Source organism: Hemicordylus capensis, chromosome 2 (genome assembly GCF_027244095.1).
Source record: "Hemicordylus capensis ecotype Gifberg chromosome 2, rHemCap1.1.pri, whole genome shotgun sequence".
Classification (NCBI taxonomy): Eukaryota; Metazoa; Chordata; class Lepidosauria; order Squamata; family Cordylidae; genus Hemicordylus; species Hemicordylus capensis.
The window spans coordinates 35,093,909-35,106,302 of record NC_069658.1 but is presented as its reverse complement, the minus strand read 5'-3'; the positions used below and the strand labels follow the sequence as shown (position 1 = coordinate 35,106,302).

The 12,394-nt window shown below is 46.1% G+C and overlaps 1 long non-coding RNA gene across 1 annotated transcript; it reads left to right on the top strand.

Moving 5' to 3' along the window:
- The first annotated feature begins 168 nt into the window (after positions 1-168).
- Positions 169-7,285, top strand: LOC128346446 (uncharacterized). The gene is made up of 3 exons (XR_008316973.1): positions 169-548; positions 6,463-6,512; positions 6,635-7,285. It is a non-coding gene; the product is annotated as an uncharacterized LOC128346446 (long non-coding RNA).
- The last annotated feature ends 5,109 nt before the right edge of the window (positions 7,286-12,394 follow it).

Sequence of the window (12,394 nt, the reverse complement as noted above, 5' to 3'; positions counted from 1 at the left end):
AGGCGGCGGCCGCGCTCCCTGGAGCAGACAAACGGGCGGACTCTCCTCCTTCCCCTTTGGACTCCGTCCGGCTGCCTTTATTCCTACTCCTCGGCACTCGCCCCGCTTTCTCTCTGGGCCGGGCGAGGCTCCGTCTTCTTTCTCCTCAGCAGCGGCGGCCGTCGGTGCCCCCTCAGCCAGCCCGCCCGCCCGCCCGCCCAGGCACCCGCCGCCGCTGTTGCTGCAGTCCCCGCTTCACCCCGTCTGTGTGGCTGGCTGTCTAGCGGGGCGGAGGGGGTGTGTGCGAGAGGGAGCGCGCGTGTCGAAGAAGAGGCCTGGCCGGGGGACAGTCCCACGTCGCCAGTTTCGCTAATCCAGAGCCGAGAGGCAGGGCCGGGGAGCCGAGCGCAGAGCTGCCGCCCCCATCGATGGGGCCAGGCGCTGCTGGCGCGGGTCGCTTCATTTGGTTGGCTTCTGGTTGCCCCGCCTGCCCTCTGGCGTTCGCCTCAGGAGGAACCGCTCGCTCGCTGCTGCCTGGGAGGGTGAGGAGAGAGCGGGGAGAGGAGAAGGTAAAAAGCGGGGGAGGTGACACGGGGGAGAAGGCAGCTTCCAAAAACCTGACACATTAGGGACAGTTTACTGTCCAATCAAAAACCTGACCAATTAGGGACAATAAATTAGGGACAGTCTGATCCAAAAGGCTGGAAAAACGAAGTAAGGCTGTGGGGCGACTGACTTGAGAAGCTGGGAGTGAGGCATGGGATTTATTTACTTCAGAATAAACCTCTTAAGATCAGGCTGCCACGAACTAAATGGAAACTTCGCGAGTTCACGTTCTCTGTGCAGAGCCGGGATTAACGTAGTAGCAAAATGTAGCATTTGCTACGGGCCCCGCGCTTCTTCTTTCTGCTCTCTACTTGGTTGGTGCTGCTTCTCTCCGTCCTCGCTGCTGCCAAAAGTCTGTTGCCGTTGCAACAGAGATGCAAACGTTTCCCTCTTTGAAAGAACTAAGAAAGGGGGGGGAGCGGCAGCGGCTCAAATGGCCAAGAGCAGCAGGGCGTTTGTCTGCCTGACAGTGGTGTGGAGCATAGCCGGGAGAACTGGGTGTTTAGCTAGATGCACCGGGACTGCTTTTTCAGTCTGCCCTGTAATGTGAGCATGGCTGAGTGGTGCGAGATGGGGAGTTCTGCTTGGCAGCAAACACGGAGCAGGTTGCCGCTTGTCCGCACTTTTTGCACACATGCTGCCCAGCCTCCCTCTGCAGTGAAATCCTGGCTTGCATCTCACCCCCTTGGAAAGGAGAGCTGGTCTTGTGGTAGCAAGCATGACTTGTCCTCATAGCTAAGCAGGGTCTGCCCTGGTTGCATATGAATGGGAGACTTGATGTGTGAGCACTGCAAGATATTCCCCTCAGGGGATGAAGCTGCTCTGGGAAGAGCATCTAGGTTCCAAGTTCCCTCTCTGGCTTCTTCAAGATAGGACGATTTAAAAAAAAAAAAAAAAGGACAAGATTTTTTTAGTTGAACCAACAACTACCAAAGCATACAGTACGTTGCCAAAGCACAATTATATACAAAGTGATTGTTTGTACATAGGGCTGAGAGAGATTCCTGCCTGCAACCTTGGAGAAGCTGCTGCCAGTCTGTGAAGACAATACTGAGCTAGATGTCTGACTCAGTATATGGCAGTTTCCTATGTTCCCCTTCTCTTTTTAGCAGCTTGATGGCTTTGTCAGCCAAACACCTCCGGGAAGGAAATTCCGTGCCCTATTTGGCGCTCAGAGCCTGACTTTTGCTGCCTTGGGGTCATAGTCTCGTGGAGCAAGCAAACAAGCCCAGCTCCTAAGGAGGTGCTGCGTGACTTCCCTCCTCCCTCTCCCGGCCCCCTTGGAGTTTCCCAGCTCCGTCTGGTATGGACAGTTGCTGCAGCTCGTAGGAACTCTAGCAGCTCTGCTCACCACGCTGGAGCTGCATATAAAGGACGGGCCTCTGCAGGCTGGCTCAGACTGGGGGGAGGGAGTTTTGTACTGTCATGGGATGCTAGCAATAGGTATCCTTTCAGGCTGTTCCTTCCCTGGTCCAAATTCTCTATAAAATGTCTCTAAAAGGACAAACATGGATGTGGGGTAACAAGGAGATTCATGGAAGTTTGCAGAAAACCAGGAGGCGAAGAGAGAACTCTTATGCTATCTAGTGAGGGGGAAATGACCATCTTGACACCAATAGGATGGAGGGGATTCCAGGAGTCAGTAAGGTTATTGTCTCTAAAACATCAATTTGGGAAAGGCTGGAGCGAAATAAATAGGCATTGCTTCAAGTCAATTGTTTTAGGGTGGGTTGGTTCTCATGAAAAAGCCAAGGAGTGGGCTTTAAATAAGAAAACTGACTATTATAGCAAATGAAAAACTGAATTATTTTACTTTGCAAGTAAATAATTTATGTTTTAATATTTATGTGCATTTTTAAAATTTAGGGCCCCTTTATAACATATGCTACAGGCCCCGCACTAGCTTAACCCAGCCCTGTCTCTGTGTAGGAATTTTGATTTTTAAAAAGTATTTTGAATACCTCATGTACTTATTCTTTTATTTATTCTCAGAATTTACAGTTCGTATAAAAGCAACAGAAAGGCAGCTAGTAAAATACGTTTGTTTGTTTGTTTGTTTGTTTGTTTTATTTTTAAAAGAGGAGGAGAAACCTCAAATGCCTCTGGAATGAACTTTATTAATAGGCCAATGCATTTTACACATAACTGCTATTCTTTGTAGCAAACTCTAATGGTTGCATAAAGTTTGCTACAAGGTATTAGTAGATGTTTTTCCTTAGCCTCTTCTGACTGCGTACTGAGAGACGCTGGAACAAGAGCCCTTGATAGAGGCCTTGCCGAAACGCATCGGGCTATTCATCCCAGAGGCATTTGAGATAGTTTGGTTTGGCACCTCTCTTTCACCATTTTTTAAAAGCAAGCTAAAAACAATGCAGTTAAAAGGTTTGGGTTTGTGTGTGGGGGGGGTGAAGCAATTTTTTTTAAACACCTACAGAAATGAACTCTTAGCTGCTTGCCAAAAGGGAGCACTGATGAGGCAGGTAAACATTTCTGTGGGGCAGTCATTTTGGCATCACCACAAAAAAGACCCTAGGGCTATTCTCATGATCAGCAAAAATCAGGCTAGCAGAGCCTAGCCCGATTTTTGCTGATTGTGTAAACCACCGGGCTTGCAGGCGAGCCCGGTGGCTTACAAGCTGCTAGCCCACTTTTAAAGCCCTCCCCTTAGCCTGGGTTTGCGGAGCGAGTGCTCCGCAAACCCGGGATTCCCGATTGTGATTAGCTGCCGCTCCTCACGAGGAGACCCCCAGAGGGGAGACGAAAAGCCACCTCCTGGCTCCAGGGGTCTTGTCAGCATGCCCTGCGCGCTCGCACAGGGCATGCTGGAGCTTCTGGGGGCTGTGCGGCCCCCGAGCTCCCCAGCCCCCGCCGGCTCCATCACCGAGCCGGCAATCGTGTGGGAGGCCGATTCGGCCGCCCAGGGCTCCCACTCTGATCGTGAGCGGGGAGAGTGGGCTTAGCCCGCCATCCCCGCTCTGCTGCAGAAACCGGGTCTCACTGATCGTGAGATCCGGCTCTAGGTTTACAACGCTACTTGATGCAACATTGTTTGGATTCATTACAATGGTGATAATCTAAAATGAGAGATGGGCAGACTTAAAGCTTCTGAGAGTTTCTCTCCCCACCTCCTGTCTAACCAGAGCCTTGGGAGCTACTAGCACACAGTGGTGGCTTGGGGAGGCTGAACCAGCTGCAAAAATGGCAGTATGCACAACAATTTACATCAACAGAATGAGGGATTTTAACATCAAAATGCCTGAATTCCTGGAGAAATGTGCTGCCTGAGAAGGGGAGCAAGAGAGGCTGCTTTGTGAAAGAAAAACCTATAGAGAAAGTAGAAGTCAGTAGGGATGTGCATGAACCAGTTCAGAGGCCCTTTCATGGACCTCCAAACCAGTTCGAAAGTCTGGCGGTTCAGCCAGTTCAAAGGTGGGGGGGTTTCTTTAAGGATCGGGGAGGGTGCTCTTACTCCCCACGCCACCCGGTGGTGCTGTGGTTTAAAACGGTCCGGTGGGGTGCAAGCATACCTCCTTGCTGCCCTGGTTAACATTGGACCAGAAGTAACTGGAAGTACTCTGTGTGCATGCGCACATCACGCTTGCACATCAAAATGTGCGAACACGCATGAGCACTTCCAGTCCAACGTACCCCGGGGCAGCAAAGAGATACACTGCCACCCTGCGGGACCGTTTTAAACCACAGCACCAGTGGGGGAAATGCAGTGTGGGGGAATACTCTGTGTGTGTGTGTGTGTGTGTGTGTGTGTGTCTGTATGTTAACTATTGCAACTGATATGTTTTTTCATGAACATGATACAAACACACACACACACACACACACACACACACACACACAACAATGCTGAACACTTTGGGAATTTATTCATAATTCTGCAATATTTTGATAAACATGAAACATCATCTTCTGGTATCAATTCCTTCTTACTACTTACTTGCACCCAGAGAACTTTTCTAAGGTTTCCATAATACCCTATACCCAGATGCGATATCCTCAAATTTCCTTCAGGGCCTTCCTGCAAGTCAGGCAGGCCAACTGAACAATACCTTTACTCATTCAGGAGGCAATAATCTGAATGAGATTATCTGTTGCAACCTCCCCAGTGAGGTTCACCTGGTTCCATCACTTTGTTCTTTTAGATGCCAGGTAGAGACTTTTTTTTAACACAGGCCTTTTAAATTTGGTTTTTAAATTTTTTTCTGATTTTTAACTAATTTTAAAATGAGTTTTAATGTTGCATTTTCTTTTTACCTGTTTTTGTCTGTTTGTCTTCCTGCAAGTCAGGCAGGCCAACTGAACAATACCTTTACTCATTCAGGAGGCAATAATCTGAATGAGATTATCTGTTGCAAGCTTCAGTGTACCACACTCTGACATAATAATGCTTTTTAAAAGCCCTAATAATGGACATAACCAAAATGCAAGAACTACCCAGACTGGGACTATAAGGGACTTAAAACACTTGCAATGTCAAAATCTAATGTGCAATGAAATCCCCAAATTGTGTGTGAAAACCCCTGATAGTTTGCAGGCACTTTGGGGTAAATCTGGCCGATATGTGAACACATACCCTTCATTCCAGAGGAGATGCAAGCTAAAAGCCCTGTGTGAAAAATGCCCGGGGGGGGGGAGCAACTGGATCTATCCATCCCCAGCACAGAATCCCTCCCGTGGCTGTTGCTGGCGTCTAGCTTATGTTTCTTTTTTAGATTGTGTGAGCCCTTTGGGGGACAGGGAGCCATTTTATTTATCTATTTATTTTTATTTTCCTATGTAAACCGCTTTGGCAATTTTTGTTGAAAAGCAGTATATAAATATTCACAGTAGTCATCGGTTGCTACTGTGGAGGCCTCACCCTCCATTAAAAGCATATTTTGTACACTGCCTAGAGAGATATCAGGTGGTATAAAAATATGATAGATAGATAGATAAATGGAAAAAGAGTTCTGTTAATTGAAGTTGTTAGAAAGATTTCTATGCAGACTGCAGCTCACTGATGACAAGCTTCAACACGGGTGGGGTTCAGAGGTTTAATTAGTCTAAACAATCTTATAGTGTTAAGTATGACTTCAAATCATTACATTTACTAACTCCATTAAGGAGCTGGTAGGTGTAAGAATAGGCTATCAAGATAAATGGAAGGAGAGCATTATCCATTAGCCTTTGAAAATGCTCCCAGTTATACCACAATATATGTAAACTAAAAATGTTTTACTTCTCAATTTAATCAAAAATTCAATCAGTAACTTGAAAAATGTCTACCGCCTAATGGCGCAGCAGGGAAATGACTTGATTAGCAAGCCAGAGGTTGCCAGTTCGAAGCCCTGCTGGTATGTTCCCCAGACTATGGGAAACACCTATATTGGGCAGCAGCAATAAAGGAAGATGCTGAAAAGACATCATCTCATACTGTGTGGGAGGAGGCAATGTAAACCACTCCTGTATTCTACCAAAGACAACCACAGGGCTCTATGGTCGCTAGGGGTCACACCAACTTGAAGGAACACTTCACCATTAACTTGAAAAATAAGCACTCTAAATGTGAACATAGAACAGACTTTTACCATATCCCATTTTCAGTAGGCATGAAAACACTTGCAGCCCACACTTCATCTGGTATTTAAACACACTTCTCACTTGCTTGAATACTGATAGACATGACTGTGGTTATAATGTCCATTGCAAATGTCAATGACAGCAGACACACCAATCACTTGGGATCTTCTTGTTCAGGGGCAGGCAACCTTGTCCTTCTAGCTGTTGAACTACAACTCCCATCATCCCCAGACACAATTTATTTAGTTCTAGTTCTATTTCATTCTATTTCCTTTAACCCTCTCAACTTTCCTTTTACTGCAGGGTGTTATCTTAAGGATGCAGCAGAACTCACCTAGCTGCCATTTCTCAAGGTGACTGATAGATAGATCATAGTATGCTCATGATATTCCAGGGTTATTTTTCATTTAGTACAAGTATCAATATTTAATTTCTGATATTTTCTTTTCTTTTATTTGGTTATGGTTTAAACCAGGAAGATCTGAAATCTGACAAATAAGGAATAAACCACTATGGGAATTGCTCACCCCTCCTGCCACAAACTTTAAAAAGAAAAAAACAGCAGAGCCTGAAACAAAGTAGAACTACCCTCCTGAAATGTCCCACAAGAATAGCAAGTCATGGCAGGGAGCACAATTTTGTGATGAGCACCAAAGCAAACCACAACGTCTAGTTCTTTCCCCTTATTTCTTGAGAGAATTTATTTTAAGAGCATGATGAAAATTGCCATTTGCAGTTACTATTAACACCACAGTAAAGTTCAAAAAGTGGTACGTTGTAACTAACGTTGTAACTAACTAACGTTGTAACTAACATTGTAACTAACGCACCAAACAACACTGCCAAACATTCAGATTAGCACAAATACAGGTGAATATTTTGGCAAAAGTGTATTCTTCACCAAAAATCTTAATACAAAGCATTTAGGACATCAAGTATTCAATCTCCCAAGACTCTTGTTCCGTTAACCACAAAGTTAAATGAGCTTTCAACCTTTCTCCAAACCCAATTATTTTATAAACTACATAGTCTACACAAAGGAATATCCTGCACAATTTACGGTATTGATCATATTTGTAAGCTGCTTAGTATCTGTATCTCTCTAGGTGGTGTGCACATTGTTAAAAAAAATACAGCAAAAATAAAAATGACACAATAAAAACAAAGCCGTTTAAGAAAAACTATTATTTTAACTAAAAGCCTGAGAAAACAAGTGCGCATTTTAGCAGGGGAGGGGGGTTAAGGTGATGGAGAAGCTCTTCTTTTGACAAGGGGTTCCAAAGCCCTGGGGCAGTCATAAAGAAGGCCTGGTCCCGAGTTGACAGCAAATGTGTGGGTGGCAACTGTAAACAAACTTGCTCAAATGGATCTCAGTGATGAATATCTTCTACCTCATAATAGATCTAAATCTCTAAATAGTTGAGCAGGGGCATGGCTACCATGCTTTCACAGCTACTATTTAGCAGCAGAATAAATCTCTACCATGTTACCAGTTGCCTGGGAAGATAGCAAGGGATGGGAGAAGAGAGCAATGCAAAATACACTAGTAGCTGTGCAAAAATAGCACATACTGTCCTGACCTTTTTATGTGGCCCAAACCAGATGGATTCTAACACACTTATCAAGGGGTTGATCAGTAGTCCCCCAGCACCACCTTTTGGGAATGGGTGGGCCTTGAGATAGGAGTAGAACCACTTCCAAGCAGTGCCACCCACACCCAACTCAGCCAGCCTATCCAAAAAGATACCATGGCCAATGGTATTGAAAGCCGCTGAGAGATCCAAGAGAATTTACATGGTTGCACTCCCCCTGTCTCTCTCTCTCTCTCTCTCTCTCTCTCTCTCTCTCTCTCTCTCTCTCTGCATAGGTCATCCCAAAGGGCAACCAAAGCAGTTTCTGTTCTAAAGCTGGGCCTGAAGCCTGATTGAAATGGATCTAGTTTCTTCCAAGAATTTCTGGAGCTCGTCAGCCATGACACGCTCAAGCGCCTTGCCCGGGAAGGGAATATTGGCCACAGGCCTATAGTTGTTTACATCCTCTGGGTCTAGACTGAGTTTATTTAGGAGTGGTCAAATAATAGCTTGCTTCAATGAAGCTGGGTCCACTCCCTCTCTCAATGAGGCATTTAGAACCTACTGGACCCAGCTAAAAATTTCCTCCTTACTAGGTTTAATAAGCCATGAAGGGCAAGGGTCAAGCATGCACATGGTTGGCCGATCCCGACTAAACACCTTGTCCACATCCTCAGGGACCAATAATCAAAACTCCTCTGGCAAAACTAGGCCAGGTTTTACTCTGGGCACCTCTCTCATTGATTCTGCATCAACCATAGTATCCAACCCATGACGAATGTGAGTAACTTTACCCTCAAAGTGCTGTGCAAATGCATCACATTGTGCTACTGAGGGTTCTAATGTATCCTGCCCAGGGCCAGATTTCAAAAGACCCTGCACCACCTGGAAGAGCCCCGCTGGATGACCTTGAGAGGATGCAATGGTGGATGAAAAAACGGGTTTCTTCTGTTCCATCACTGCCACAGAGTAGGCTCGATAATGAGCCCTAACCTGTGTTTGCTCAGACTCACCCCCAAGTTTTCCTTCACTTACGTTTCAGCTGTCTCCCGGCTTGCTGCTTCACCCTCAGCTCAGGTGTATACCAAGGTGCTGCACGGGCTCTGCTTTGCAGGGGAGGGCACTTGGGAGCAATCGTGTTGGCTGCGCGAGTCACCTCTCCATTCCAGAGAGCAACTAGAGCTTCAACAGGAATGCCTGCGACAGCAGCTGGAAAATCCCCCAGAACCCCCAGGAATAGATTGGAGTCCATCAGTCTCGGGGGGAGAACCATTTTTATGTCCCCCACCCTTGCAGAAAGGTGTAGCCGCTAAGACTCTAAATCTCAGAAGGAAGTGATCTGACCATGACAAGGGCATAGTTGACATATCCCCCCACTTTCAAATCACCATCTTCCTGTCCAGTTGAAAAATAAAACAACAAATCCAGAGTGTGCTCCAGTTTATGTGTTGGGCCAACAACATGTTGGGACAGTTCCATGGTTGTCATGGCAGCCATGAAATACTGAGCCACCCCAGACAAGGCAGCCTCAGCATAGATGTTGAAGTCACCCAGAACAATCATTCTGGGAGTTCTCAACAACAAATCCGAGACCACCTTTTAGCTTGCTTCTCCTCCAGAATGGAGGGTGTGCGTTCACATATTGGCCAGATTTACCCTGAAGTCCCTGTGAGCTATCAGGGAACACTCTAGACCCAATTCATTTTTTTCATTGTGCATTAGAGCGTAGCCCGATTTATTTCTGAAGTTTAAAAAAATCCACTTTTGGGGGGCAAATTCAAACTCGCAGTAAAGCCATGGTAAAGCCTGGGAATGCTCCAGGTCTTTGGCAGGCACCTATTTTTGCAGTTCCAAGCAGATGATAAAAAGACAGGGGGGTTATTGAGCTTTTGTTGAGCCATCATACAAGGCTGCTGGCCTGAATTTGGCTTGATGGGTCACAAGTTGTCCAGGCCTGACTTGGACTCTCAAGAAATCATCAGTAATGTGTACATTTTATTTGAGTCCTTAAACTGTATTTGATTGCTTAAGGGTTTATTATTTGCAATGATCCCTGAGGTCTGAAGCATCCCAACGGCTGTGGTTTGTTAGAAATACATTGGAAAATGTAGTTATATAAAGCTAAAGGTGTAGGCTTTTACTAACCTGTTGTGCTGTGGTAGATGAAATGTTGGACTTGAAGAGGGAAGACCTGGGTTCAAATCCCTACCCAAGCTTGAAGTTCACTCAAAGTTACACCAGCCTGGTGTAGTGCTTAGAGCAGTTTGGACTAGGTTTGGACCAGGGAGATCTGGGTTCAAATTCTTCCTCAGCCATGAAGCCCACTAGGTGACCTTGAGCCAGTCATTGGTTGACATCCAGACTACCCCTCTGCTGATGCAACGTATCTGAGGGACAGGAGACATTGAGGCTGTTCACACAAGCAGCTCTAGCTGGGCTTGCACAGCCCTACCTGGGTAGGGCTGCTCGTGAGGAGCACCAGGATCGAGCCCGAGGTTTTTTGCCGAGCTGTTATCCAGGTGGAAGGGCACAAGCACACCCTCCTACCTGGAATCTGGTTCTGTGTTTGCTTGGGCTGCCAGTTATGGTTAGAGGTGGGTGCCTAGAGTGTAGAGATGCACCACGCTCTTCTCCCATTGCACTGTAGGATTTCTGGAGGCCAGGCTGTGTTTCCCTGGGCTCCAGAACACCATGCCACTCACCCCAGTGGCAGCTGTGTGCGCAGCTGAGCAGCACGCACACACACCCCTCTGGTGTATTGGCAGGGGGTTAGTCTGGATGTCAGCCACCATCTCTCAGACTCCTTGAACAAAGAGTGAGATATATATGTAATAAAAATTAATCCACTATCTCCTACCTTAACCCACCTCAAGGGACTGTTGTGATAACTTGCAGGTGTGTCTTATATATTGCCCTGTGACCTCTTGGAGGAAGGATGAGATAAGTGTGTTAGAATCCATCTGGTTTGGGCCACATAAAAAGGTCAGGGCAGTATGTGATGTTTTTGCACAGCTACTAGTGTATTTTGCATTGCTCTCTTCTCCCATCCCCTGCTATCTTCCCAGGCAACATTTGCTGGAAACTAAAAGGAATACAATGTGTAGTGATAGTAAGGATTGGAGGGAGGACTAGGCCTCACTTAGAGCAACTGCGGTGAGGGGTTTTTTCCTAAAAAGGGGGAAAGCCTGGGAAGTTCAAATCAAAGGGACCAAGGACTGGATGGGGATTTCTGGCTCAGCCATCAACAGAAGCTTTAATCTGTTTGTCTGAGGAGGGCCCTAAGGAAGCAGCATGCTGAGAGCTGTTGGGAATTAGAGAAGGCCGCAGCGTGTAAGTAAAGTTAGGACCAAGTCAGTTAAACACGTCAGGGAATTCTTTACTGATTGCTTGGAATCTGTGTTGCCAGGTTAATGAAAGCTCTCTCTTACACTCTGTTTTATAAAAAGACAATTTTGGTCTGCCTTAGTCACACACCTTTAGAGGCCTAGGACTGCTCAGCCTTTCTGGGAAGGGTTTTACCACCCCTACTCCTCCGCCGCCCCAGGAACCTTATATGGAGAGTGGGCTTTTCAACATCAGAATAAAGCGGATGAGGCAGTCTACTGTGAACCCCTTAAAGATAAGGATTCAAGCCCAGTGAACTCCTCCCCTTCCTCCTTTGCCTCTGGTAGGAGTCATCACACTATGGTGTTTTGATTTTCTTAGACAAATCCCAGGTGCCAGGGAGCCATGGCACCTAGAAATTTAACTGTGACAACTAGACTAGGATATTCAGAGACAGAGTTATTTAATAAATCTTTATTTGTTCCAGGCAGCCCAGTTTCTGTTACTTGTAAAGGGGATAAAGAGGAACTCATTTACACTTCCCCTCCATAATGTCAGTCACTAAGTCTGGTAGTTTTGGTCAAGTGTACACTGTCTTGTCTACTAAATTTTTGGGCTGGCTTGTAGATCTAAATAAAATTTGCCAAGGACTGACTTAGGCATAGCCTGCTATAGCACCGTGCAGTAGCCTTGTGCACTGCAGAGGAGGAAGGGTTGTTCTCACGCTGCAACACTATGTTGGGAAGAAGGGCTGGATTTGTTACTTAACACATGAGTTTCAGATAGATAAAGGAAGAAGGGGTACCTGACCAGAATATGGCAACTTACTTCCAAAAACAATAATTGTAGTACATGGTAGAGATTTATTCTGCTGCTAAATAGTAGCTGTGAAAGCATGGTAGCCATGCCCCTGCTCAACTATTTAGAGATTTAGATCTATTATGAGGTAGAAGATATTCACCACTGAGATCCATTTGAGGAAGTGTGTTTACAGTTGCTACCCGCTCATTTGCTGGCAACTCGGGACCAGGCCTTCTTTATGACTGCCCCAGGGCTTTGGAACCCCTTGTCAAAAGAAGAGCTTCTCCATCACCTTAACCCCCCTCCCCTGCTAAAATGCGCACTTGTTTTCTCAGGCTTTTAGTTAAAATAATAGTTTTTCTTAAACGGCTTTGTTTTTATTGTGTCATTTTTATTTTTGCTGTATTTTTTTTAACAATGTGCACACCACCTAGAGAGATACAGATAGACCATTCTATCTGAGAATTGTGTGGGCGGCCGATCCGGCCGCCCAGGACTCCCTCCCTGCTCATGTGCGGGTAGAGAGGGCTTAGCCTGCT